The sequence below is a fragment of the Phyllobates terribilis genome, unplaced genomic scaffold (assembly GCF_046119375.1).
Source record: "Phyllobates terribilis strain yellow unplaced genomic scaffold, ASM4611937v1 Scaffold_13__5_contigs__length_258822181, whole genome shotgun sequence".
Lineage (NCBI taxonomy): Eukaryota > Metazoa > Chordata > Amphibia > Anura > Dendrobatidae > Phyllobates > Phyllobates terribilis.
This window is the reverse complement of record NW_027362773.1, coordinates 171,779,827-171,804,987: the sequence shown is the minus strand read 5'-3', so window position 1 is coordinate 171,804,987 and position 25,161 is coordinate 171,779,827.

The following is a 25,161-nucleotide window of genomic DNA, read 5'->3' as shown; positions in this document are numbered from 1 at the left end:
TGCAGGAAAGAGACAGAAATAAAGGGGGAACTGCAGGAAAGAGACAGAAATAAAGGGGAAACTGCAGGAAAGAGACAGAAATAAAGTTGAAACTGCAGGAAAGAGACAGAAATAAAGGGGGAACTGCAGGAAAGAGACAGAAATAAAGGGGGAACTGCAGGAAAGAGACAGAAATAAAGTTGAAACTGCAGGAAAGAGACAGAAATAAAGGGGAAACTGCAGGAAAGAGACAGAAATAAAGGGGGAACTGCAGGAAAGAGACAGAAATAAAGTTGAAACTGCAGGAAAGAGACAGAAATAAAGGGGGAACTGCAGGTAAGAGACATAAATAAAGGGGAAACTGCAGGAAAGAGACAGAAATAAAGGGGGAACTGCAGGAAAGAGACAGAAATAAAGTGGTAACTGCAGGAAAGAGACAGAAATAAAGGGGAAACTGCAGGAAAGAGACAGAAATAAAGGGGAAACTGCAGGAAAGAGACAGAAATAAAGGGGGAACTGCAGGAAAGAGACAGAAATAAAGGGGGAACTGCAGGAAAGAGACAGAAATAAAGGGGGAACTGCAGGAAAGAGACAGAAATAAAGGGGAAACTGCAGGAAAGAGACAGAAATAAAGGGGAAACTGCAGGAAAGAGACAGAAATAAAGGGGGAACTGCAGGAAAGAGACAGAAATAAAGGGGGAACTGCAGGAAAGAGACAGAAATAAAGGGGAAACTGCAGGAAAGAGACAGAAATAAAGGGGAAACTGCAGGAAAGAGACAGAAATAAAGGGGGAACTGCAGGAAAGAGACAGAAATAAAGAGAGAATTGCAGGAAAGAGACAGAAATAAAGGGGAAACTGCAGGAAAGAGACAGAAATAAAGGGGAAACTGCAGGAAAGAGACAGAAATAAAGGGGAAACTGCAGGAAAGAGACAGAAATAAAGGGGGAACTGCAGGAAAGAGACAGAAATAAAGGGGGAACTGCAGGAAAGAGACAGAAATAAAGGGGGAACTGCAGGAAAGAGACAGAAATAAAGGGGGAACTGCAGGAAAGAGACAGAAATAAAGGGGAAACTGCAGGAAAGAGACAGAAATAAAGGGGAAACTGCAGGAAAGAGACAGAAATAAAGGGGAAACTGCAGGAAAGAGACAGAAATAAAGGGGGAACTTCAGGAAAGAGACAGAAATAAAGGGGGAACTGCAGGAAAGAGACAGAAATAAAGGGGGAACTGCAGGAAAGAGACAGAAATAAAGGGGGAGCTGCAGGAAAGAGACAGAAATAAAGGGGAAACTGCAGGAAAGAGACAGAAATAAAGGGGAAACTGCAGGAAAGAGACAGAAATAAAGGGGGAACAGCAGGAAAGAGACAGAAATAAAGGGGAAACTGCAGGAAAGAGACAGAAATAAAGGGGAAACTGCAGGAAAGAGACAGAAATAAAGGGGGAACTGCAGGAAAGAGACAGAAATAAAGGGGGAACTGCAGGAAAGAGACAGAAATAAAGGGGAAACTGCAGGAAAGAGACAGAAATAAAGGGGAAACTGCAGGAAAGAGACTGAAATAAAGGGGGAACTGCAGGAAAGAGACAGAAATAAAGGGGGAACTGCAGGAAAGAGACAGAAATAAAGGGGGAACTGCAGGAAAGAGGCAGAAATAAAGGGGAAACTGCAGGAAAGAGACAGAAATAAAGGGGAAACTGCAGGAAAGAGACAGAAATAAAGTTGGAACTGTAGGAAAGAGACGGAAATAAAGGGGGAACTGCAGGAAAGAGACAGAAATAAAGGGGAAACTGCAGGAAAGAGACAGAAATAAAGTTGGAACTGTAGGAAAGAGACAGAAATAAAGGGGGAACTGCAGGAAAGAGACAGAAATAAAGGGGAAACTGCAGGAAAGAGACAGAAATAAAGGGGGAACTGCAGGAAAGAGACAGAAATAAAGGGGGAACTGCAGGAAAGAGACAGAAATAAAGGGGAAACTGCAGGAAAGAGACAGAAATAAAGGGGGAACTGCAGGAAAGAGACAGAAATAAAGGGGGAACTGCAGGAAAGAGACAGAAATAAAGGGGAAACTGCAGGAAAGAGACAGAAATAAAGGGGAAACTGCAGGAAAGAGACAGAAATAAAGGGGGAACTGCAGGAAAGAGACAGAAATAAAGGGGGAACTGCAGGAAAGACATAGAAATAAAGTGGAAACTGCAGGAAAGAGACAGAAATAAAGGGGAAACTGCAGGAAAGAGACAGAAATAAAGGGGGAACTGCAGGAAAGAGACAGAAATAAAGTGGTAACTGCAGGAAAGAGACAGAAATAAAGGGGAAACTGCAGGAAATAGACAGAAATAAAGGGGAAACTGCAGGAAAGAGACAGAAATAAAGGGGGAACTGCAGGAAAGAGACAGAAATAAAGGGGGAACTGCAGGAAAGAGACAGAAATAAAGGGGGAACTGCAGGAAAGAGACAGAAATAAAGGGGAAACTGCAGGAAAGAGACAGAAATAAAGGGGAAACTGCAGGAAAGAGACAGAAATAAAGGGGGAACTGCAGGAAAGAGACAGAAATAAAGGGGGAACTGCAGGAAAGAGACAGAAATAAAGGGGAAACTGCAGGAAAGAGACAGAAATAAAGGGGAAACTGCAGGAAAGAGACAGAAATAAAGGGGGAACTGCAGGAAAGAGACAGAAATAAAGAGAGAACTGCAGGAAAGAGACAGAAATAAAGGGGAAACTGCAGGAAAGAGACAGAAATAAAGGGGAAACTGCAGGAAAGAGACAGAAATAAAGGGGAAACTGCAGGAAAGAGACAGAAATAAAGGGGGAACTGCAGGAAAGAGACAGAAATAAAGGGCGAACTGCAGGAAAGAGACAGAAATAAAGGGGGAACTGCAGGAAAGAGACAGAAATAAAGGGGGAACTGCAGGAAAGAGACAGAAATAAAGGGGAAACTGCAGGAAAGAGACAGAAATAAAGGGGAAACTGCAGGAAAGAGACAGAAATAAAGGGGAAACTGCAGGAAAGAGACAGAAATAAAGGGGAAACTGCAGGAAAGAGACAGAAATAAAGGGGGAACTTCAGGAAAGAGACAGAAATAAAGGGGGAACTGCAGGAAAGAGACAGAAATAAAGGGGGAACAGCAGGAAAGAGACAGAAATAAAGGGGGAACTGCAGGAAAGAGACAGAAATAAAGGGGAAACTGCAGGAAAGAGACAGAAATAAAGGGGAAACTGCAGGAAAGAGACAGAAATAAAGGGGGAACTGCAGGAAAGAGACAGAAATAAAGAGAGAACTGCAGGAAAGAGACAGAAATAAAGGGGAAACTGCAGGAAAGAGACAGAAATAAAGGGGGAACAGCAGGAAAGAGACAGAAATAAAGGGGAAACTGCAGGAAAGAGACAGAAATAAAGGGGAAACTGCAGGAAAGAGACAGAAATAAAGGGGGAACTGCAGTAAAGAGACAGAAATAAAGGGGGAACTGCAGGAAAGAGACAGAAATAAAGGGGGAACTGCAGGAAAGAGACAGAAATAAAGGGGAAACTGCAGGAAAGAGACAGAAATAAAGGGGAAACTGCAGGAAAGAGACAGAAATAAAGGGGGAACTGCAGGAAAGAGACAGAAATAAAGGGGGAACTGCAGGAAAGAGACAGAAATAAAGGGGGAACTGCAGGAAAGAGGCAGAAATAAAGGGGAAACTGCAGGAAAGAGACAGAAATAAAGGGGAAACTGCAGGAAAGAAACAGAAATAAAGTTGGAACTGTAGGAAAGAGACGGAAATAAAGGGGGAACTGCAGGAAAGAGACAGAAATAAAGGGGGAACTGCAGGAAAGAGACAGAAATAAAGGGGGAACTGCAGGAAAGAGACAGAAATAAAGGGGAAACTGCAGGAAAGAGACAGAAATAAAGGGGGAACTGCAGGAAAGAGACAGAAATAAAGGGGGAACTGCAGGAAAGAGACAGAAATAAAGGGGAAACTGCAGGAAAGAGACAGAAATAAAGGGGGAACTGCAGGAAAGAGACAGAAATAAAGGGGGAACTGCAGGAAAGAGACAGAAATAAAGGGGAAACTGCAGGAAAGAGACAGAAATAAAGGGGGAACTGCAGGAAAGAGACAGAAATAAAGGGGGAACTGCAGGAAAGAGACAGAAATAAAGGGGGAACTGCAGGAAAGAGACAGAAATAAAGGGGAAACTGCAGGAAAGAGACAGAAATAAAGGGGGAACTGCAGGAAAGAGACAGAAATAAAGGGGGAACTGCAGGAAAGAGACAGAAATAAAGGGGGAACTGCAGGAAAGAGGCAGAAATAAAGGGGAAACTGCAGGAAAGAGACAGAAATAAAGGGGAAACTGCAGGAAAGAGACAGAAATAAAGGGGGAACTGCAGGAAAGAGGCAGAAATAAAGGGGAAACTGCAGGAAAGAGACAGAAATAAAGTTGGAACTGTAGGAAAGAGACGGAAATAAAGGGGGAACTGCAGGAAAGAGACAGAAATAAAGGGGGAACTGCAGAAAAGAGACAGAAATAAAGGGGAAACTGCAGGAAAGAGACAGAAATAAAGGGGGAACTGCAGGAAAGAGACAGAAATAAAGGGGGAACTGCAGGAAAGAGACAGAAATAAAGGGGGAACTGCAGGAAAGAGACAGAAATAAAGGGGAAACTGCAGGAAAGAGACAGAAATAAAGGGGGAACTGCAGGAAAGAGACAGAAATAAAGGGGGAACTGCAGGAAAGAGACAGAAATAAAGGGGAAACTGCAGGAAAGAGACAGAAATAAAGGGGAAACTGCAGGAAAGAGACAGAAATAAATGGGGAACTGCAGGAAAGAGACAGAAATAAAGGGGGAACTGCAGGAAAGAGACAGAAATAAAGGGGAAACTGCAGGAAAGAGACAGAAATAAAGGGGAAACTGCAGGAAAGAGACAGAAATAAAGGGGAAACTGCAGGAAAGAGACAGAAATAAAGGGGGAACTGCAGGAAAGAGACAGAAATAAAGGGGGAACTGCAGGAAAGAGACAGAAATAAAGGGGAAACTGCAGGAAAGAGACAGAAATAAAGGGGGAACTGCAGGAAAGAGACAGAAATAAAGGGGGAACTGCAGGAAAGAGACAGAAATAAAGGGGAAACTGCAGGAAAGAGACAGAAATAAAGAGGAGAAAAGGATTCAGCACTTGGTGTACCTCGCCCTCCCCACATCCTCATTATTGATCTGTGCGCAGTATGAACGCCCCCAGACCCATGTAGTATACCCCACCCTGCACTTACCTTCCCTCCACACTGAGGGTCTTGGTCCACATGTTTGATGGTGCATTAGAGATCAAGGACCCTCATCATCTAGATCAGTGTTTCCCAAACTCCCATCCTCACGGCCCCCGCAGGTCAGGTTTTCAGGATTTCCTCAGTATTGTGTAGGTGATGGAATTATTATTAAGACCATGTTCACTCGTTGCATTTTTGCTAAGCTTTTTTTATGCAAATTAAAAGCTGTATTTTACAGTACCGGGAAAAGCCATGAGATTTCAGAAATCTCCTGCAAACACATTGGGTTTTTTCCTGACTGAATTGGAAAGCTGCAGCCTGTCACTTCCTGCAGCGTTTTTTGAGCCATAGAAAGCAATGAGCAAGTGCAAAAAAGCTGCAAAAACGCAGCAAAAAACGTTACCATCAGTTTTTACTGAATTGTTAGTAAAATAAAGCAGCAGGTTCAGCAGGATGTGAACATAATTATTTTTATGATTTTAAGTGATAATGTCTTGGTCTCCTCACCTGAGAATGGTAGTTAGGATTAGTACAATTTTCTTTAAATTAGTGATGTGTTAAAATAAACAATTGTTTATTCAATGGCCGACCAACGTGTAAAAGTAAACAGTGTCCTACAAAATGCTCTGAAAGTCTTAGGTAAACTATTCCCGACCAATTCAACTCACCCCACTGTTACATTTGTAATTATGCATTTTTTCATGAACTTTTTTCTTCAGAATAGTCACTATTTTTTTCAGATATAAAAATCTTTTTCCACTAAATAATTTATTAATTTTGCCCTTTTTTTTCTAAAATTGCTTTATGGTGTCACATATGTCTTGCATTGTTGATGCTTGTATGATGGTAACAAAGCTGAACTTTGGCATCCTGAAAAATGCAGCAAAAACGCAGCAAGAAAAGCAGCAAACCATCCTTTTTGTCTGCAGCTTTTTTTTACTGCCAAGAGATCAGGTTTTGGCTGCAGTAAAAAAAACAGCAAAATAAAGCAGCGTGTGAACATAGTCTTAGGCATCAGAAATTGCCCCAAGTTCTCTCACCTGGCTGAACAGAGTCTCTGGGGACAATGGACGCTTACTACGATGCAGCCTGGCTCTGCAACCCTATAACTTTACAATACAATATACAGTAGTACATCTATTTGTAGGGTGATGGTATTATTGAAAGTAACCAGAGCCGCCCTGGACCACAAGTCGTCATTTCCAGGAATACTTCCACATGGTGCAAACAGTGCGTAATGATCACATGACCTGACGTTGGTGAAACGGCAAAGATCTTACCGGTGGACGGGCAGCGAGTTCAGTATGTCCAAGTCCATCCCGCTCTCAGCATCTACCAGGACCATCAGACTGCAAACAATAAATTGAGCAGAGGTTTATGTAGGAAGGATTCATCATCGGGTGTGTTCACACTGAGCAGCTTTGCAGTGGAGTTTCAGTCAGGAGCTGAGAGCTGCAGATTATTACAGGAGCAGAAATCTCGTACCGGAAGCTGCAGATTTATACAGTTTTGAATAGGCAGCATGCTGAGGCAGTGGATCTTTCATGAGGATTTCCTCCTTTGCAATTTATTGGAAAAAAACAGCAAAATCCTCAGCAGAATCCGCAGCAGAAAATGCAGCAGAATCCGCAGCAGAATCCACAGCAGAAAATGCAGCAGAATCCGCAGCAGAATCCGCAGCAGAAAATGCAGCAGAATCCACAGCAGAAAATGCAGCCGAATCCACTGCATAATCCGCAGCAGAAAATGCAGCAGAAAATGCAGCAGAATCCTCAGCATAATCCGCAGCAGAAAATGCAGCAGAAAATGCAGCAGAATCCACACTGATCTTCTCTGAATATTCCTGGCTGAGCTGCTGCCACGTCTGATTTTAGAGGAGCGACACAATGATTGGAGAACCCGGACAGTAGACTGATACATTGTAACACACAGGACAGCAGACTGATACATTGTCTATGGAGGGGGGGGGGGTCTTTAGGTATCTATAGGGTGGCAGCTGCAGTTTATTGGGGAGGTAGTTACAGGGGTGGGGGCTGCAGTTTATTGGGGAGGTAGTTACAGGGGTGGGGGCTGCAGTTTATTGGGGAGGTAGTTACAGGGGGGCTGCAGTTTATTGGGGAGGTAGTTACAGGGGTGGGGGCTGCAGTTTATTGGGGAGGTAGTTACGGGGGTGGGGGCTGCAGTTTATTAGGGAGGTAGTTACAGGGGTGGGGGCTGCAGTTTATTGGGGAGGTAGTTACGGGGGTGGGGGCTGCAGTTTATTAGGGAGGTAGTTACAGGGGTGGGGGCTGCAGTTTATTGGAGAGGTAGTTACAGGGGTGGGGGCTGCAGTTTATTGGGGAGGTAGTTACAGGGGTGGGGGCTGCAGTTTATTGGGGAGGTAGTTACAGGAGTGGGGGCTGCAGTTTATTGGGGAGGTAGTTACGGGGGTGGGGTTTGCAGTTTATTGGGGAGGTAGTTACGGGGGTTGGGGGGCTGCAGTTTATTGGGAAGGTAGTTACAGGAGTGGGGGCTTCAGTTTATTGGGGAGGTAGTTACAGGGGTGGGGGCTGCAGTTTATTGGGGAGGTAGTTACGGGGGTGGGGGCTGCAGTTTATTGGGGAGGTAGTTACGGGGGTGGGGGCTGCAGTTTATTGGGGAGGTAGTTACAGGGGTGGGGGCTGCAGTTTATTGGGGAGGTAGTTAAGGGGTGGGGGCTGCAGTTTATTGGGGAGGTAGTTAAGGGGTGGGGGCTGCAGTTTATTGGGGAGGTAGTTACAGGGGTGGGGGCTGCAGTTTATTGGGGAGGTAGTTACAGGGGGGCTGCAGTTTATTGGGGAGGTAGTTACAGGGGTGGGGGCTGCAGTTTATTGGAGAGGTAGTTACAGGGGTGGGGGCTGCAGTTTATTGGGGAGGTAGTTACAGGGGTGGGGGCTGCAGTTTATTGGAGAGGTAGTTACAGGGGTGGGGGCTGCAGTTTATTGGGGAGGTAGTTACAGGGGTGGGGGCTGCAGTTTATTGGGGAGGTAGTTACAGGAGTGGGGGCTGCAGTTTATTGGGGAGGTAGTTACGGGGGTGGGGTTTGCAGTTTATTGGGGAGGTAGTTACGGGGGTTGGGGGGCTGCAGTTTATTGGGAAGGTAGTTACAGGAGTGGGGGCTTCAGTTTATTGGGGAGGTAGTTACAGGGGTGGGGGCTGCAGTTTATTGGGGAGGTAGTTACGGGGGTGGGGGCTGCAGTTTATTGGGGAGGTAGTTACGGGGGTGGGGGCTGCAGTTTATTGGGGAGGTAGTTACAGGGGTGGGGGCTGCAGTTTATTGGGGAGGTAGTTAAGGGGTGGGGGCTGCAGTTTATTGGGGAGGTAGTTAAGGGGTAGCCTGTACTCTGGGGAGGCAAGGCTCCTGGGGCGTCTTGTTTGCCGCCGCTCGGGGAGAATCATTTGTGTCATTTCCTATAATTGCACTTATACGGCTTCATAAGTAAACAACGCCATGAAGTCGACGGCGAGAGAGAGACGGCAGATGGTGAACCCTGTGCACAGGAGCTGACAATCTAAACAGCTGCTGAATAATTCATAGATGACAGAGAACAAAGCCCACGGCGTCCAGGAGCTCGGAGCGTCAGGAAACCTTTTAGATTAATGGAAAGTTCCCATTTGCAGCCGCGGCTCAAACACTTATTCTGCTTTATTGTAATGAGCCGCAGAGAAGCTTCTGTGGTCAGAACAGAACATTCCGGATAAAAGGAAAACTGGCAAAAAACATACGGGCGTCTCCTCCGAGGGTGGCACAGGCGAAAAAGAGAAAAACAAGGAAAAGCTTAAACCAGGATGAGGGGCGCAGGCGGCCGATACAGGGGTCTGATGGAGAAATGGCGCCGCGCCTGCGCAGCTGATCTGTGTCGGTCACATCTGGTGAGAACTGAACTAAAATAGAGAAAGAGGTAAAACAAGCAGCTGGGAAGGTGCAGAGAAATGGCCGTCATGAGGGACTGAGCGCCTGTGCTTGGTTTGAACAGTCATCCTGTACTAACCCTTTCTAACTTTCCTGTTCTAGTCCTGCTGTCACAGCTGAGGGTTCGTTACAATCTATGTTATCCTTTCCCGGGCTGATGGACATGATATTTGGGGCCAAAGATAGCGTGCACCCCCCATGTGACAGAAGGGGCCGCCATCGTCCTTACACCCAGGGTCTAATTCAGGGGATGTGAGAGAGGAGCTTTGGGCTTCGTTCCCACCGTGAGGATTCGGTGAGTTTTTGACGCCCCAGGTGCTGCAGGAGGTTCCCTGCGGTCTGACTGCAGATTTTACACCTCTTCTTGTGACTTTTTTCTGCTGCACTTTTTCTCTTTTTGCTTTGTCACCACACTTTCCATAACGCGGTTTTGTTTCGGCGGCTTCCTGTTACTTGGCTTTAATAAAAGTTTCCTGACAAAGTCATTTGTTGATCACAAGCGTCGCTGCAGCAGAAATGCCCTAAAGACACGCACAGTTTGTATCTGCGACTACAACGCTCATCATTGTCGCCGGGTCTCGCTGAGCGCAGTGTGACTCGGCTTCTCTGATGAGAGTTGTAGTCACTGCCCAGCGCCTGGGAGTAGCAGGAGCTTTATAGCTATTCACATACGCCGACGACATCGGGAAACGTGGAGTACGGAGGAGCGGGAACATATGGGTAATAAACTGGTGGACGAGGGAAAGTGTCCATTGTCTTTACCTCTGTCTTTTTCTGTTTTTCAGGTATCAATTTCTGGATACTGGATATTTCGGTGGATTGCTGTGGAGCTGCGGGGGATTTATATTCAATAAATTGGTGAAAATGGGGGAGGGGGGTCTATATTCAAATAAAGTGTTGTTTTCTGTGTAGGCGCCACGTCGCTTTTTTCATTTATTATCTAAATACAAGTTAAGAAAACTACACACGAAAAGCACTGATTATATCTCACAGATTTCTATTATCTATCGATTATCTATCTATTATCTATCTATTATTTATCTATTCTCTATCTGTCTATTGTGGTAGATCGGCTCACTGGGCTGCACATAGAGGTAGACACAGGAACACTGTCTCTTTAAATCTTCTGTGGTTTATTAAGTTAACATAAACCATGGCAATGTTAGCAAAAACAAACTCGGCTTTCCCGGCCTAACAGGAAAACAAAACATAATATATGGCACAGTCCTTGTTGCTACAGGTAACCAACTGCTTCAGGAAAAAAACAATCCAAGGTTTAGCTTTCCTTCACAAGACAAAACAGCTCAGAGCTTCCACCTCCAGGCCCTCCACACACCAAATGCTCTAAAAGGCTGAGAATTTATCCTCTGAGTTCCTCCTTTTCTACAGGTGTTTAATCACCCTAGCACTAAGATGGCTGATTAACCTCTTTCTATACTTCGTGTGCTGGAACACTTTTTCTATGTTTATATCACTGGAGCTAACAATCTTAGTATTACACATATTCTCTCCAGTACTTTGCCAGTGATCTTGTCACATATCCCCCCCCTCTGCCCAAAGCCGTAGAATTTGGCACCTTCAGTCACCAAACAGGGATGTCTAAACAGGGCATGTGCGTTGCCGTGTAGCTTCCCAGGCCTGTGTTCCACATGAAAGTTGAAGTCCTGTGGCCCTCAGTTTCAACTCTTGGAACGCCATCTCTGCTTCAAGAGACCATTTGGCCATTGACGTCTTTGTGACCTTAAGGTCGGTCAGGGGTGCGGCTATCATGGCGAAATTCAGGATATACTGCTGATAGTATACCATCAGTCCCAGAAATGCCTACACCTGTTCCTTGGAGATCGGTTTCGGACAATTTTGGACTGCCTCCACCTTATTCACTTGCAGCTTCACTTTGTTTCTTCCAGCGATGTAGCCCAGGTTTTTTCCCTTCTTTTTCCTGGTGGCACACTTCTTTGGATTTATGGTAAACCCCGCTTTCCTCAGCGCATCCAGCACGGCCTGGACTTTCTGCAGATGACTTCCTCAATCCGGGCTGAATATCACAATATCATCGAGGTAAGCTGTGGTGTACACTTTGTAAGGAGCTAAGGTCTGGTCCATGGCCCTTCAGAATGTAGCTGGGGCTCCTTCCACCCCGAATGGAATTCTGGTATTCTGGAAGCCACCGTCAGGAGTAGAAGAGGCCGTCTTCTCCTTTGCACTCTGAGAGAGAAGGAGTTGGGAGTAACCTTTCGTTAGGTCGAGGGTGGTGATGTATCTGGCTGACCCTAGTTTCTCTATGAGATCATCAATACAGGGCATCAGATACGCATCACATTTCAACATCACATTTACTTTCCTGTGGTTGTTGCAGAAACATGACTCTCCCGCAGGCATCCGCACATGTGTTTCCATCAGGATTTCATGTTCAACCACCTGCGTACGTCTCGGTAACTCCAAGAACGGGTCCCGGTTCCGCTGAAGAAGTTCTCGGCACTGTTGTTTCTGGGCTGGCGACAGTGTCTCTGCCACGGTGACATCCTCGGTGTCCTCTTCTGGCTTGTCCAGCCCACATAGATGTCAGGGAAAATGTATTTTTGTCCGAGTTTTAAAAATGAGAGATGTCCTAAATTACCACCCCCCTGTCCATTTGTAAGACATAGGACTCACTGTAGCTTCTCCCAACCCTCAGGAATTTTTATGACGCCATAAAACCTCAGCCCAGAGCAAGTATACTGGTATACACTGGATCTTTCCCTCCAAAAATCCTATAGTTTAAAAGTTCGTACAGTTAAGGTAGAATTTAATAAGGCACATGACTGTCACAAACCCAGGGACCACATTTTTGGAATGCTCACCTTTTTCCGGTTACAATGGTATATCTTGCATGGCTGGGAAACCGCCGGAAACGCGGGAAATGGTTTCTTAGCTTCTGAGCGTCATAGAGATATCATATTTGATAGCCATCCGCATGAATATTAGTGACGGCAAACATGATGTCTCCATCTTGGATGTGGGACCCCCCCACACCAAGATATGAAAGATGGAGTATTTTTATGTCTTATGCAGCTGGGTGGGTTCACAAAACCGAGCCCCCGTGTGAGGTAAGCGATATGGGTGTTTTGGCCCCGTACTAAAAACCAGAACGGCCATAAACCAGCAGATTCTTGCCAGGGACGTCAGACGCATGCCCTACACGCTGCGTGGAAGAATCACATCTAATTTCCGGGGAGCCGTCCCCCCCACAGAATCTGAGACCATCTCCTCGTGGCGCAGGTTTTGCTATTACTTATCCCTTTTATTTTAATAACTGTTTTATGCATATATGTAAATTGCCTCTATTATAATATCTTGTATATCTTTTGTAAACACTGCCCCCCTTTCGGGAGTAAATCATTATTATTTACCAGTTTCGTTCTTCTTGTCCTATGTCGAGCAAACACGTTCCTCACCCGCTAATTCACGTTACCTACCAGGTACCCGATCCGCCTGTTAAGCGATCGGTGGTGGCAGTATACCAGTATTTATGTGATATTGTGGTTTGAGGGTGGCTGGTCGAAGGTATATATACGTTCCTGGAAGGACCTGGTGGTATATATACGTCCTTTCACATCACGTGCCTCAATAGTCGACATAAATTAGAGCAGCTGCGCCCGTGCTCATCCTCGGTCAATACCGTGTTGGACCAGCAGGATAAGGGGGCGCCAGAGAGCTGCAAGGTCTGACCCAAAAGTGGGTGTTGTTTCCTGACAATCGAAGTTCAACGGGATCCCTCTGTTGCCCTCCCTTGATGAATATTGGCACAAGGGGATTTGAAAGGGAGAGGTGGTAGCAGTTAACTGGCAGGTGGGACAGGACTTGCAATATCTTAGGATTTCTCAGTGACATCTGGGCCAACAGTGCCTCTGCATGACTCGTTCTTGAGTTTTGTCCACCCCCAGATGGCCACCCAAGACATGTGAATGCCTTTGTCTATAGTGTGCTGGTACCAATAACTGCTCCACTATCTCCTCCCTCACCTTAGTAACCCGGTACAATAAGTCCCCACTCAACATAAAATAGGGAAACCTGGTGTCAGCCCCCGACTGCTGTGCTATCCCGTTTATGACGGTAACTTTATTGAACGCTTCTTTTAGCGATAGGTCTCTGTAGAGTGAACCCCAAATTTTCTGTGGTCACCCCTATCTCAGGAATGTCTGCCTCAGGGGATACTATCTTCTCTTTTCCCGCTACACAGAAGGGAAACTCGTCGGACTCTGAGGTTGGTGAGACTTTTTTAGGGCCAACCCGTTTCTTACCCAAGTAATCCAGGTCTCCGCCCCTCCCCCCCAAGTCCCAAAACAACACAAAGTCCCAGCCTATGATGATTGGATGCAATAAATCCGGGACCACGTGGACCTCTTGGGACTCAGTTCCTAGGGCTGTCTCAATGATCACTCTGGCCAATAATTTTTAGCATCCCCATGAATACATTAATGCAGCCCATCTTCTTCCCAGGGATCAATTGTAGAGGGAGAGTGTCACTCACGAGGGTCACCAAATTCCCAGATTCTAGTAGTCCAGTCATTTGCAGGCCATTCACTGTGACAGGACAAGCTTGGGGCCCCTTGCTGGGCAGACAGTCCACACTGCAAGCTGGATAAACGTAGAAGGAACATCAGCGTCTCATGCTACAGTCCATTTGCTCAGTGGTCAGGGGACAATGGGCAGCTATATGACCTGGGCCGGCAAATTACATCCCCCGATGTAATGGGCCTTGGCATGACCTCTATCGCCCCCTTAGACTTTGGACGCCCTAAACCCTTTTTAACCTCTGGCCCCCAGTATGGAATTGGTTGCCTCCTCACAGACCCATCGACCCCCTGATACCTTTCGACCAGTCCGACCAAGTCATCGGCGTTCTGGGGACCTCCCTGGGCAACCCAGGTCTGCTTCGGGCTTGGAAGGGATTGCAAGAATCGGTCGATTACAACTCGGTCCACCATCTGCGCTGGTGTAGAGGACTCCGGCTTTAACCACTTTTGGACGAGGTGCAGCAGATCAACATTTGGGAGCGAGTGGGGTTTGTCACGGTGATACGCCCAGCGGTGGACCTCATTGTGCCCTGACAGACATTGTCACCCCCAAGAGCGCCAAAATTTCTGCTTTCAGTTTTTCATATTCTTTGGCGTCCTGTAAGGCCAAATCATAGTAGGCTTTTTGTGGCTCACCCGTTAAGAATGGCACCAGGACTTCCGCCCACTGATTTGGCGGGAGTTTCTCTCTATCGGCGACCCTTTCAGAAACGGTTAAAAAGGTCTCTATGTCATCACCCGGGGACATTTTCTGTAAGGCTCTCCTCACCGCCTTTCGGACAGAGAAATCATCAGCTGACATTGGAGTTGGAGCCGCTGCAGTGCCACGAACCGCCTCCGTAAGTAAATCAATCTGCTGCTGCTGTTGTCGGAGCTGCTCCCGTTGCTGTTGCTGCTGGTGTTGGCTTTGGACCAGGTGCTTGATCAACTTCACACAGCACATGCAGTCTGTGAACAGCTGTCACACTTGCTCCTGGGGATCTTGGCCGCACTTCTAACACCAACTGTGGTAGATTGGCTCACTTGGTTGCACACAGAGGTAGACACAGGAACACTGTCTCTTTAAATGTTCTGTGGTTTATTAAGAGCACTGCATAAACCACAGCAATGTTAGCAAAAACAAACTCAACCTTCCCGGCCTAGCAGGAAAAATAAAACATAACCATAACGTATGGCACAGTCCTGGTTACTACGGGTAACCGCCCACTTCAGGAACAAACAATCCAAGGTTTAGCTTTCCTTCACAAGACAAAACAGCTCAGAGCTTCCACCTCCAGGCCCTCCCCACACCAAATGCTCTAAAAGGCTGAGAATTTATCCTCTGACCTCCTCCTTTTCTACAGGTGCTTAATCACCCTAGCACTAAGATGGCTGATTAACCCCTTTCTATACTTTGTGTGCTGGAACACATTTTTTATGTTTATATCACTGGAGCTAACAATCTCAATCTCTTCTCCAGTACTTTATCTATCTATCTATCTATCTATCTATCTATCTATCTATCTATCTATCTATCTGTCTATCATCTATTACCTATCCATTATCTATCTATTATCTGTCTATTATCTATCATCTATCTATTATCTATCTATCATCTATCTATTATCTATCATCTATCTATTATCTATCTATTATCTATCATCTATCTATTATCCATCTATCATCTATCTATTATCTATCATCTATCTATTATCTATCTATTATCTATCATCTATCTATTATCTATCTATTATCTATTATCTAACATCTATCTATTATCTATCTATTATCTATCATCTATCATCTATCTATTATCTATCTATCATCTATCTATTATCTATCATCTATCTATTATCTATCATCTATCTATTATGTATCTATTATCTAACATCTATCTATCATCTATCTATTATCTATGATCTATCTATCTATCTATTATCTATCATCTATCTATTATGTATCTATTATCTAACATCTATCTATCATCTATCTATTATCTATCATCTATCTATTATCTATCTATCATCTATCTATCATCTATCTATTATCTATTATCTATTATCTATCTAACATCTATCTATTATCTATCATCTATCATCTATCTATTATCTATCTATCATCTATCTATTATCTATCTATTATCTATCATCTATCTATTATGTATCTATTATTTAACATCTATCTATTATCTATCTATCATCTATCTATTATCTATCTATCCATCTATCTATTATCTATTATCTATCATCTATCTATTATCTATCTATTATCTATCATCTATCTATTATCTATTATCTATCTATTATCTATCATCTCTCTATTATCTATCTATCATCTATCTGTCATCTATCTATTATCTATTATCTATTATCTATTATCTATCTATTATCTATCTATTATCTATCATCTATCTATTATCTATCTATCATCTATCTATTATCTATCTATCATCTGTTATCTATCATCTATCTATTATCTATTATCTATCTATTATCTATCTATTATCTATCTATCATCTATCTATTATCTATCTATCTATTATCTATCTATTATCTATCTATTATCTATCTATTATTTATCTATCCATCTATCTATTATCTGTCATCTATCTATTATCTATTATCTATCTATCACATATCTATTATTTATCTATTATCTATCATCTATCTATTATCTATCATCTATCTATTATCTATTATCTATCTATTATCTATCTATTATCTATCATCTATCTATTATCTATCTATTCTCTATTATCTATCTATTATCTATCTATTATCTATCATCTATCTATTATCTATCATCTATCTATCTATTCTCTATTATCTATCTATTATCTATTATCTATCTATTATCTATCATCTATTATCTATCATCTATCTATTATCTATCTAAAATCTATCATCTATCTATTATCTATCTATCTATTATCTATCATCTATTATCTATCATCTATTTATTATCTATCTATTATCTATCATCTACTATTATCTATCTATTATCTATCATCTATCTATTATCTATCTATTATCTATCATCTATCTATTATCTATCTATTATCTATCTATTATGTATCTAACATCTATCTACTATCTATTATCTATTATCTATCTATCATCTATCTATTATCTATCTATTATCTATTATCTATCTATTATCTATCTATTATCTATCTATTATCTATCATCTATCTATTATCTATCTATTATCTATCTATTATCTATCATCTATCTATTATCTATCTATTATCTATCTATTATCTATCATCTGCTATCTATCTATTATCTATTATCTATCTATCTATTATCTATTATCTATCTATCTTCTATCTATCATCTATCTATTAGCTATTTATTATCTATTATCTATCTATTATCTATCTATCATCTATCTATTATCTATCTATTATCTATCTATTATCTATCATCTATCTATTATCTATCTATCCATCTATCTATTATCTATCTATTATCTATCTATTATCTATTATCTATCTATTATCTATCTATTATCTATTATCTATCTATCGTCTATCTATCATCTATTATCTATCATCTATCTATTATCTATCTATCCATCTATCTATTATCTATCTATCATCTATCTATTATCTATCTATCTATCATCTATCTATCATCTGCTATCTATCTATTATCTATTATCTATCATCTATCTATTATCTATCTATTATCTATCATCTATCTATCATCTATCTATTATCTATCATCTATCTATTATTTATCTATTATCTATCATCTATCTATCATCTATCTATTAGCTATCTATTATCTATTATCTATCTATTATCTATCTATAACATATCTATTATCTATCTATCATCTATCTATTATCTATCTATTATCTATCTATTATCTATCTATCATCTATCTATTATCTATCTATTATCTATCATCTATCTATTATCTATCTATCCATCTATCTATTATCTATTATCTATCTATTATCTATCTATTATCTATTATCTATCTATTATCTATCTATCCATCTATCTATTATCTATCTATTATCTATCTATTATCTATTATCTATCGTCTATCTATCATCTATTATCTATCTATTATCTATCATCTATTATCTATCTATTATCTATCTATTATCTATCTATCATCTATCTATTATCTATCATCTATCTATTATCTATCATCTATCTATTATCTATCTATTATCTATCTATTATCTATCATCTATCTATCATCTATCTATTATCTATCATCTATCTATTATGTATCTATTATCTAACATCTATCTATTATCTATCTATTATCTATCATCTATCTATCATCTATCTATTATCTATCATCTATCTATCATCTATCATCTGTCTATCATCTATCTATTATCTATCTATTATGTATCTATTATCTAACATCTATCTATTATCTATCTATTATCTATCATCTATCTATCATCTATCTATTATCTATCATCTATCTATTATGTATCTATTATCTATCTATCATCTATCTATTATCTATCTATTATCTATCTATCATCTATCTATTATCTATCATCTATCTATTATCTATCTATTATCTATTATCTATCATCTATCTATCTAACATCTATCTATTATCTATCTAACATCTATCTATTATCTATCTATTATCTATTATCTATCTATTATCTATCTATCATCTATTATCTATCATCTATCTATTATCTATCTATTATCTATCATCTATCTATCATCTATCTATTATCTATCATCTATCTATCATCTATCTATTATCTATCTATTATCTATCATCTATTATCTATCATCTATCTATTATCTATCTATTATCTATCTATTATCTATCATCTATCTATCATCTATCTATTATCTAACATCTATCTATTATCTATCTATTATCTATTATCTATCTATCATCTATCTATTATCTATCATCTATCTATTATCTATCTATCTATTATCTATCTATCATCTATCTATTATCTATCATCTATCTATTATCTATCATCTATTATCTATCTATTATCTATCTATCCATCTATTATCTATTATCTATCTATTATCTATCATCTATCTATTATCTATCTATTATCTATCATCTATTATCTATCTATTATCTATCATCTATCTATCCATCTATCTATTATCTATCATCTATCTATTATCTATCTATCCATCTATCTATTATCTATTATCTATCTATTATCTATCATCTATCTATTATCTATCATCTATCTATCTATTATCTATCATCTATCTATTATCTATCTATCCATCTATCTATTATCTATCATCTATCTATTATCTATCTATCATCTATCTATTATCTATCTATTATCTATCATCTATCTATCATCTATTATCTATCATCTATTATCTATCTATTATCTATCATCTATCTATTATCTATCTATTATCTATCTATTATCTATCATCTATCTATTATCTATCTATCATCTATCTATTATCTATCATCTATCTATCATCTATCTATTATCTATCTATTATCTATCATATATCTATTATCTATTATCTATCTATTATCTATCTATTATCTATCTATTATCTATCTATCATCTATTATCTATCTATTATCTATCTATTATCTATCATCTATCTATTATCTATCTATTATCTATCTATCATCTATTATCTATCTATTATCTATCTATTATCTATCTATCTATTATCTATCTATTATCTATCTATTATCTATCTATTATCTATCATCTATCTATAATCTATCTATCATCTATTATCTATCTATTATCTATCTATTATCTATCTATCTATTATCTATCTATTATCTATCATCTATCTATCTATTATCTATCATCTATCTATTATCTATCTATCCATCTATCTATTATCTATCTATCCATCTATCTATTATCTATCATCTATCTATTATCTATCTATCATCTATCTATTATCTATCTATTATCTATCATCTATCTATCATCTATTATCTATCATCTATCTATCATCTATTATCTATCATCTATTATCTATCTATCATCTATCTATCATCTATCTATCATCTATTATCTATCATCTATCTATCATCTATTATCTATCATCTATTATCTATCTATTATCTATCATCTATCTATCATCTATCTATCATCTATCTATTATCTATCTATCATCTATCTATTATCTATCATCTATCTATCATCTATCTATTATCTATCTATCATCTATCTATCATCTATCTATTATCTATCATCTATCTATTATCTATCTATCATCTATCTATTATCTATCTATTATCTATCATCTATCTATCATCTATCTATCATCTATCTATTATCTATCTATTATCTATCATATATCTATTATCTATTATCTATCTATTATCTATCTATCATCTATTATCTATCTATTATCTATCTATTATCTATCTATCTATTATCTATCTATCATCTATCTATTATCTATCTATTATCTATCATCTATCTATTATCTATCTCTAGCTTTGAACATGTAACACAAACATCCGTCCTTTCTATTCCGTGTGTGGGACGCATTGACGTCGTTGCTGTCAGGAAGAACGGACATGTCTATGTGTGGGTCACAGGGACACACCGTTTGTGCGCAGCCCCATAGATTATAATGGGTGTGTGTGTCCGTGCCTCCAGGACGTGTGAAAGCCGTCACCACGCGGACAGGACACACCGATGTGTGAATGACACCTTAGCCTATGTGCGCATAGAAGGGGAAACTATAAATCTCAAACATTTTACGTTTCTGCTCCAAAAAGTCTGCAAAAAAGACTCCGTGTGCGTCTGAGATTAGGGAAGACTTTCTGATCATTTCTTCTGTGATGTGTTGTGCTTACTGAAGTTTTCAAGGAGTTTTTGGAGCAGAAACTGAGTGGAAACTCTTCAAATACTCCTCAAAAGCTTTGAGTTTCTGCCCTGAAACACCCGCAGCAAAAAAAAACAAAAAACCTGTGTGCACATGGTCTAAAATTCAGGGAAATATTAAGAGAATATTAACCATTTCTCCCAAGCTCCTCTCACCTCTCCCCTATAGTATTTGTAAAGAGGAGAGCTGACAATCTAAAGGACTGTCTCCTATGCAAATCTCAGCACACAGGAAAAGCGGCTACTTAGACAGATGCTGGCACAAAGAGAAGTGCTAAAGGACCCAATTAACATACCAATGCAGTCCCTCTTCTCACAGGCCAGAGACTGAAGGAAATAGGAAATGGCTCATTAAGTTCAAAGGCACTCACAAATGATTAGGACAATTCCCCAGCTACAGACTGCAGAATTTTCGGAGTCGGTACGAAATATGGAATAACTAAAGTTCCATATGTCCGAAAATAACAGGACCTATATTTTTAGTGGCAGGGTCAGTCAAGGAGCCATATGCATATTTTCTCATTGCTGTAAGCCAAACCAGGGAGCTGTGGCGCAAAAGTAGCACAATAGCAGACCACGACTATATCAAGTGTGGTCTCTAAAGAAAGGTAAAATCATAATAGAAAATATGGTACCACTTTTGGGCTTCTGGGATCAACCGCCGATAAGTTATCCCAAAAAAAAGATTTTTAATACAAACATGAAGGGTGGAGCCCGAGCCCACAGGGGTGTGTGGGCCAATCTTCCCCTTCGACATAAGAGAGCCAACGGGAGATTGATCAATGTTCTTGACGGGAGTATATATTTAGTATAGCAACGAATCCTATTCGATAACAGTCAAATCTGGAGTGTCTCCCTCCACCTATGCTGATTAGTCCCTGCGAACTGAATATACTAAGTTTCTTCTTTAATCCTTATTATTTTGTGTAATTGCCTATGTATTGTAATTGTCCTCTTTTGTAAAATTTTGTATATTTTTCATAACACTGCCTCCCTTTTGGATTAAACATAAAATTTAATAGTTGTTTCTTTTCTCCTGTAATCGTTCCCTTCCCCGAAGCCATATACGCTACTAGAACGCAGGCGTCCGGCCAGGCCTGTATTATATTTCAAACTCGGTCGGTGGTGGCAGCGAATTATATTCATAATCGGGCTATCGTGAAGCTGACAGTGACCGTACGGAGGGAAAAACACATATTCCATGCGTTGGAATTCAGAGGTGTGACGCGATACGTTCACTGGTCGCTTGCCGATACCTACGTAGAGAGTAGTGGGGACTGTGTGCTCGCGGATCCCTGACGAAATCCGTGACAGAGTGACGGCATGGTGAGATATTGTGTGTCCTTTGAGGGATCCCTGCCAGTAACAATTATGGTCGCAGAGGGTGAGGCCGTCATCAGGCCCGTGCGGGAGGCGGTCATCAGGTGAACATTCAGGTGAAATGTATTTTGATGGGGAGACCTGCCGGCTCCCTGTGCAGCAATACACACTGCCAGCCAATCAGAGGCCAGTACCAGGCATCGGCATGCCAGTGAACCTCGGCACATGGCAGTGACAGCATGCACTGCCCATACTAGCACTTCAAAGTCAGCTGCCGGCTCCTGAAGAGGACGCCGTGGGGTAAGGTGAGTAGGATGAAGGACATTGCAGCTGGAAGGAGCCCAGGATGGGGGACATTATACCAGGAAGGAGCCCAGGATGAAGAAAATTATACCAGGAAGATGAGTAGGATGGGGGACATTACCCCAGGAAGGAGCCCAGGATGGTTGACATTACCCCAGGAAAGAGCCCAGGATGGGGGACATTAGGACAGGAGAGAGCCCATGATGGGGGACATATCCCCCTGGAAGGAGCCCAGGATGGGGGACATTAAACCTGGAAGGTGAGTAGGATGGGGGACATTACCCCAGGAAGGAGCCCAGGATAGAGGACATTAGCCCAGGAAAGAGCCCAGGATGGAGGACATTATACCAGGAAGGAGCCCAGGATGGGCGACATTACACCAGGAAGGAGCCCAGGATGGGGGACATTACACCAGGCAGGAGACCAGGAAAGGGGACATTATACCAGGAAGGAGCTCAGGATGGGGGACATTATACCAGGAAGGAGCCAAGGATGGGTAACATTACACCAGGAAAGAGCCCAGGATGGGGGACATTAGGACAGGAGAGAGCCCATGATGGGGGACGTATCCCCCTGGAAGGAGCCCAGGATGGGGGACATTAAACCTGGAAGGTGAGTAGAATGGGGGACATTACCCCAGGAAGGAGCCCAGGATGGAGGACATTAGCCCAGGAAAGAGCCCAGGATGGAGGACATTATACCAGGAAGGAGCCCAGGATGGGTGACATTACACCAGGAAGGAGCCCAGGATGGGGGACATTACACCAGGCAGGAGACCAGGAAAGGGGACATTATACCAGGAAGGAGCTCAGGATGGGGGACATTATACCAGGAAGGAGCCAAGGATGGGGAACATTACACCAGGCAGGACTCCAGGATGGGGGACATCATACAAGGAAGGAGCCCAGTATGGAGAACATTATGGGGGACACTACTATTTGGGGGGTGAACACATACGTATGTCTTTATAGGATCTAGGGCCCAGGCATCTGACCAACATGCAGGTGGGGTCCAAATTTTGCACCAGGGCCCATCGGACTCTAGTTACGCCGCTGCTAAAATTCCTTTCCTGTTCAGTCTTTTGAGCATTTTTTCATCCTCAGGTCTTGAAAAAGACCTGTTGGAAATAAAAAAGAAAGTACGCCCCAAACTGGGCATTGCCCAATCAGAAGGTACCAAAAAAAACTTAATGAAAATGAAAAACTCCTCCAAAAGCTCACAAGGCCACAATAAACCTCCGTGTGTACAGAGCCTTACGCTGCCTAGATAGTGGTCACCGACTTGCTCACCCCTCCAGGGTAAGGAGGGACAGTGGGGTTATCTGGTCACCAATGTGGCCGACATGCCCAGACACTCTCCAGAAGGAAGGCCGAGGAGGCAATGAGATTGAGCATGGCCCAAGTGTGAGAGAACTGCCAGAGACCACCGGGAAGGACCTGGGAGCGGGACGCCGGCCTGCAGGGCTGCTGAGGGTTTGGGATCATTGGGGTAGTGACCTGGGAACTGTGGGATCCGGGGGTCAGTGCAGGATGTGAAATGCAGGGAGGCCAGATGGGCCCTAATTCTAAGCAATGTCTCAGGTCTCGCAGGTGTTCAGGAGCAGGTTGTGATCGCTGTGCCCGGTGTCTGCTCTTCCCGTACAGGCGGTCCTGTATGACCTCCAATGGGGCACGGAGACCTGACACTGAAGCAGACGCTAGGACTGTGAAGAGCAAACCTGAGCTACCATGTTCCAGGCCCGGAGAGAGGCCTCTGGGTTACTTTGCAACACAGGCCCTAACTGTGTCATTACGCCATGTGGCGCCATGACCGCGGTCCCTGCTAATGTGCGGCCCCCATATACTTGTATCATAGAAGTTCAGTGTAGATGTGCGGCCCCGATTCATTCGATTGCATTGTTCACGCTGGCCTCGATGAGAAGCGAGCTGAAGTTGGACGCTCGGGGGGCCGCACACTTCTGAATAAATCCGGCGCATCTGACAGGCGGCGTGCGCTCCGTGCACCTCGCCACTAATCTTACTCCAGTCATTGTGGTGAAACTGGCGTGAAAACGCCAAAAGTGGTCAGAATTCTGGTTTCACACATTATATGCCGCAATATCATTGTACAAGGCGTTTTATAATGATACATTGTAATACTGCGCTCTACGGACACTTTTACATGCTGCTATATGGTGCATCCTGTTACATTATATCGGTTCGTTATTACTCTGTATTACACCGGGATTATTACATCTAGGATCACGGTGTAACTTTATATTAGAAGGATTCCCAGTAAACGCCTCCGAATACGGCTCCAGTCACAGAAGGTCCAGAAATAGCAGCTTCATCTGCGCCAATTAACCTCCATGACTGTGTGATCCACGACCGAGAGAACGGCGACACGTGATACAGAGCGACGGCACATGTGAGCCGGAAATAAGTGACCCCAAAGGCGCCACCGTCCAAAGTGGGAAAACAAGAAAAAAACAAAAGAGATGTTAGAACAAAAAGAAAAGCCCGAGAGGCGCCAACCCCAAATCCACCGCGTTCAGAAGACTCAAGGCCGGAGGGTTTACAGGGAGAGACAATGAATGGAAACATAGTCTACAGCATTGTCACAGGTGTAGAGCGGCATTGCCAAATAATGGCTCCAGGGACCCCTGCATGAGGCTCCTGGGACCCCTGCATGAGGCTCCTGGGACCCCTGCATGAGGCTCCTGGGACCCCTGCATGAGGCTCCTGGGACACCTGTATGAGGCTCCTGGGACCCTATATAAGGCTCTCGGTGTCCCCTGTACATTGTCTCTGGTCCCCTGTATGTTGTCTCTGGTCCCCTCTATGTTGTCTCTGGTCCCCTCTATGTTGTCTCTGGTCCCCTCTATGTTGTCTCTGGTCCCCTCTATGTTGTCTCTGGTCCCCAGTATGTTGTCTCTGGTCCCCTCTATGTTGTCTCTGGTCCCCTCTATGTTGTCTCTGGTCCCCTGTATGTTGTCTCTGGTCCCCTCTATGTTGTCTCTGGTCCCCTGTATGTT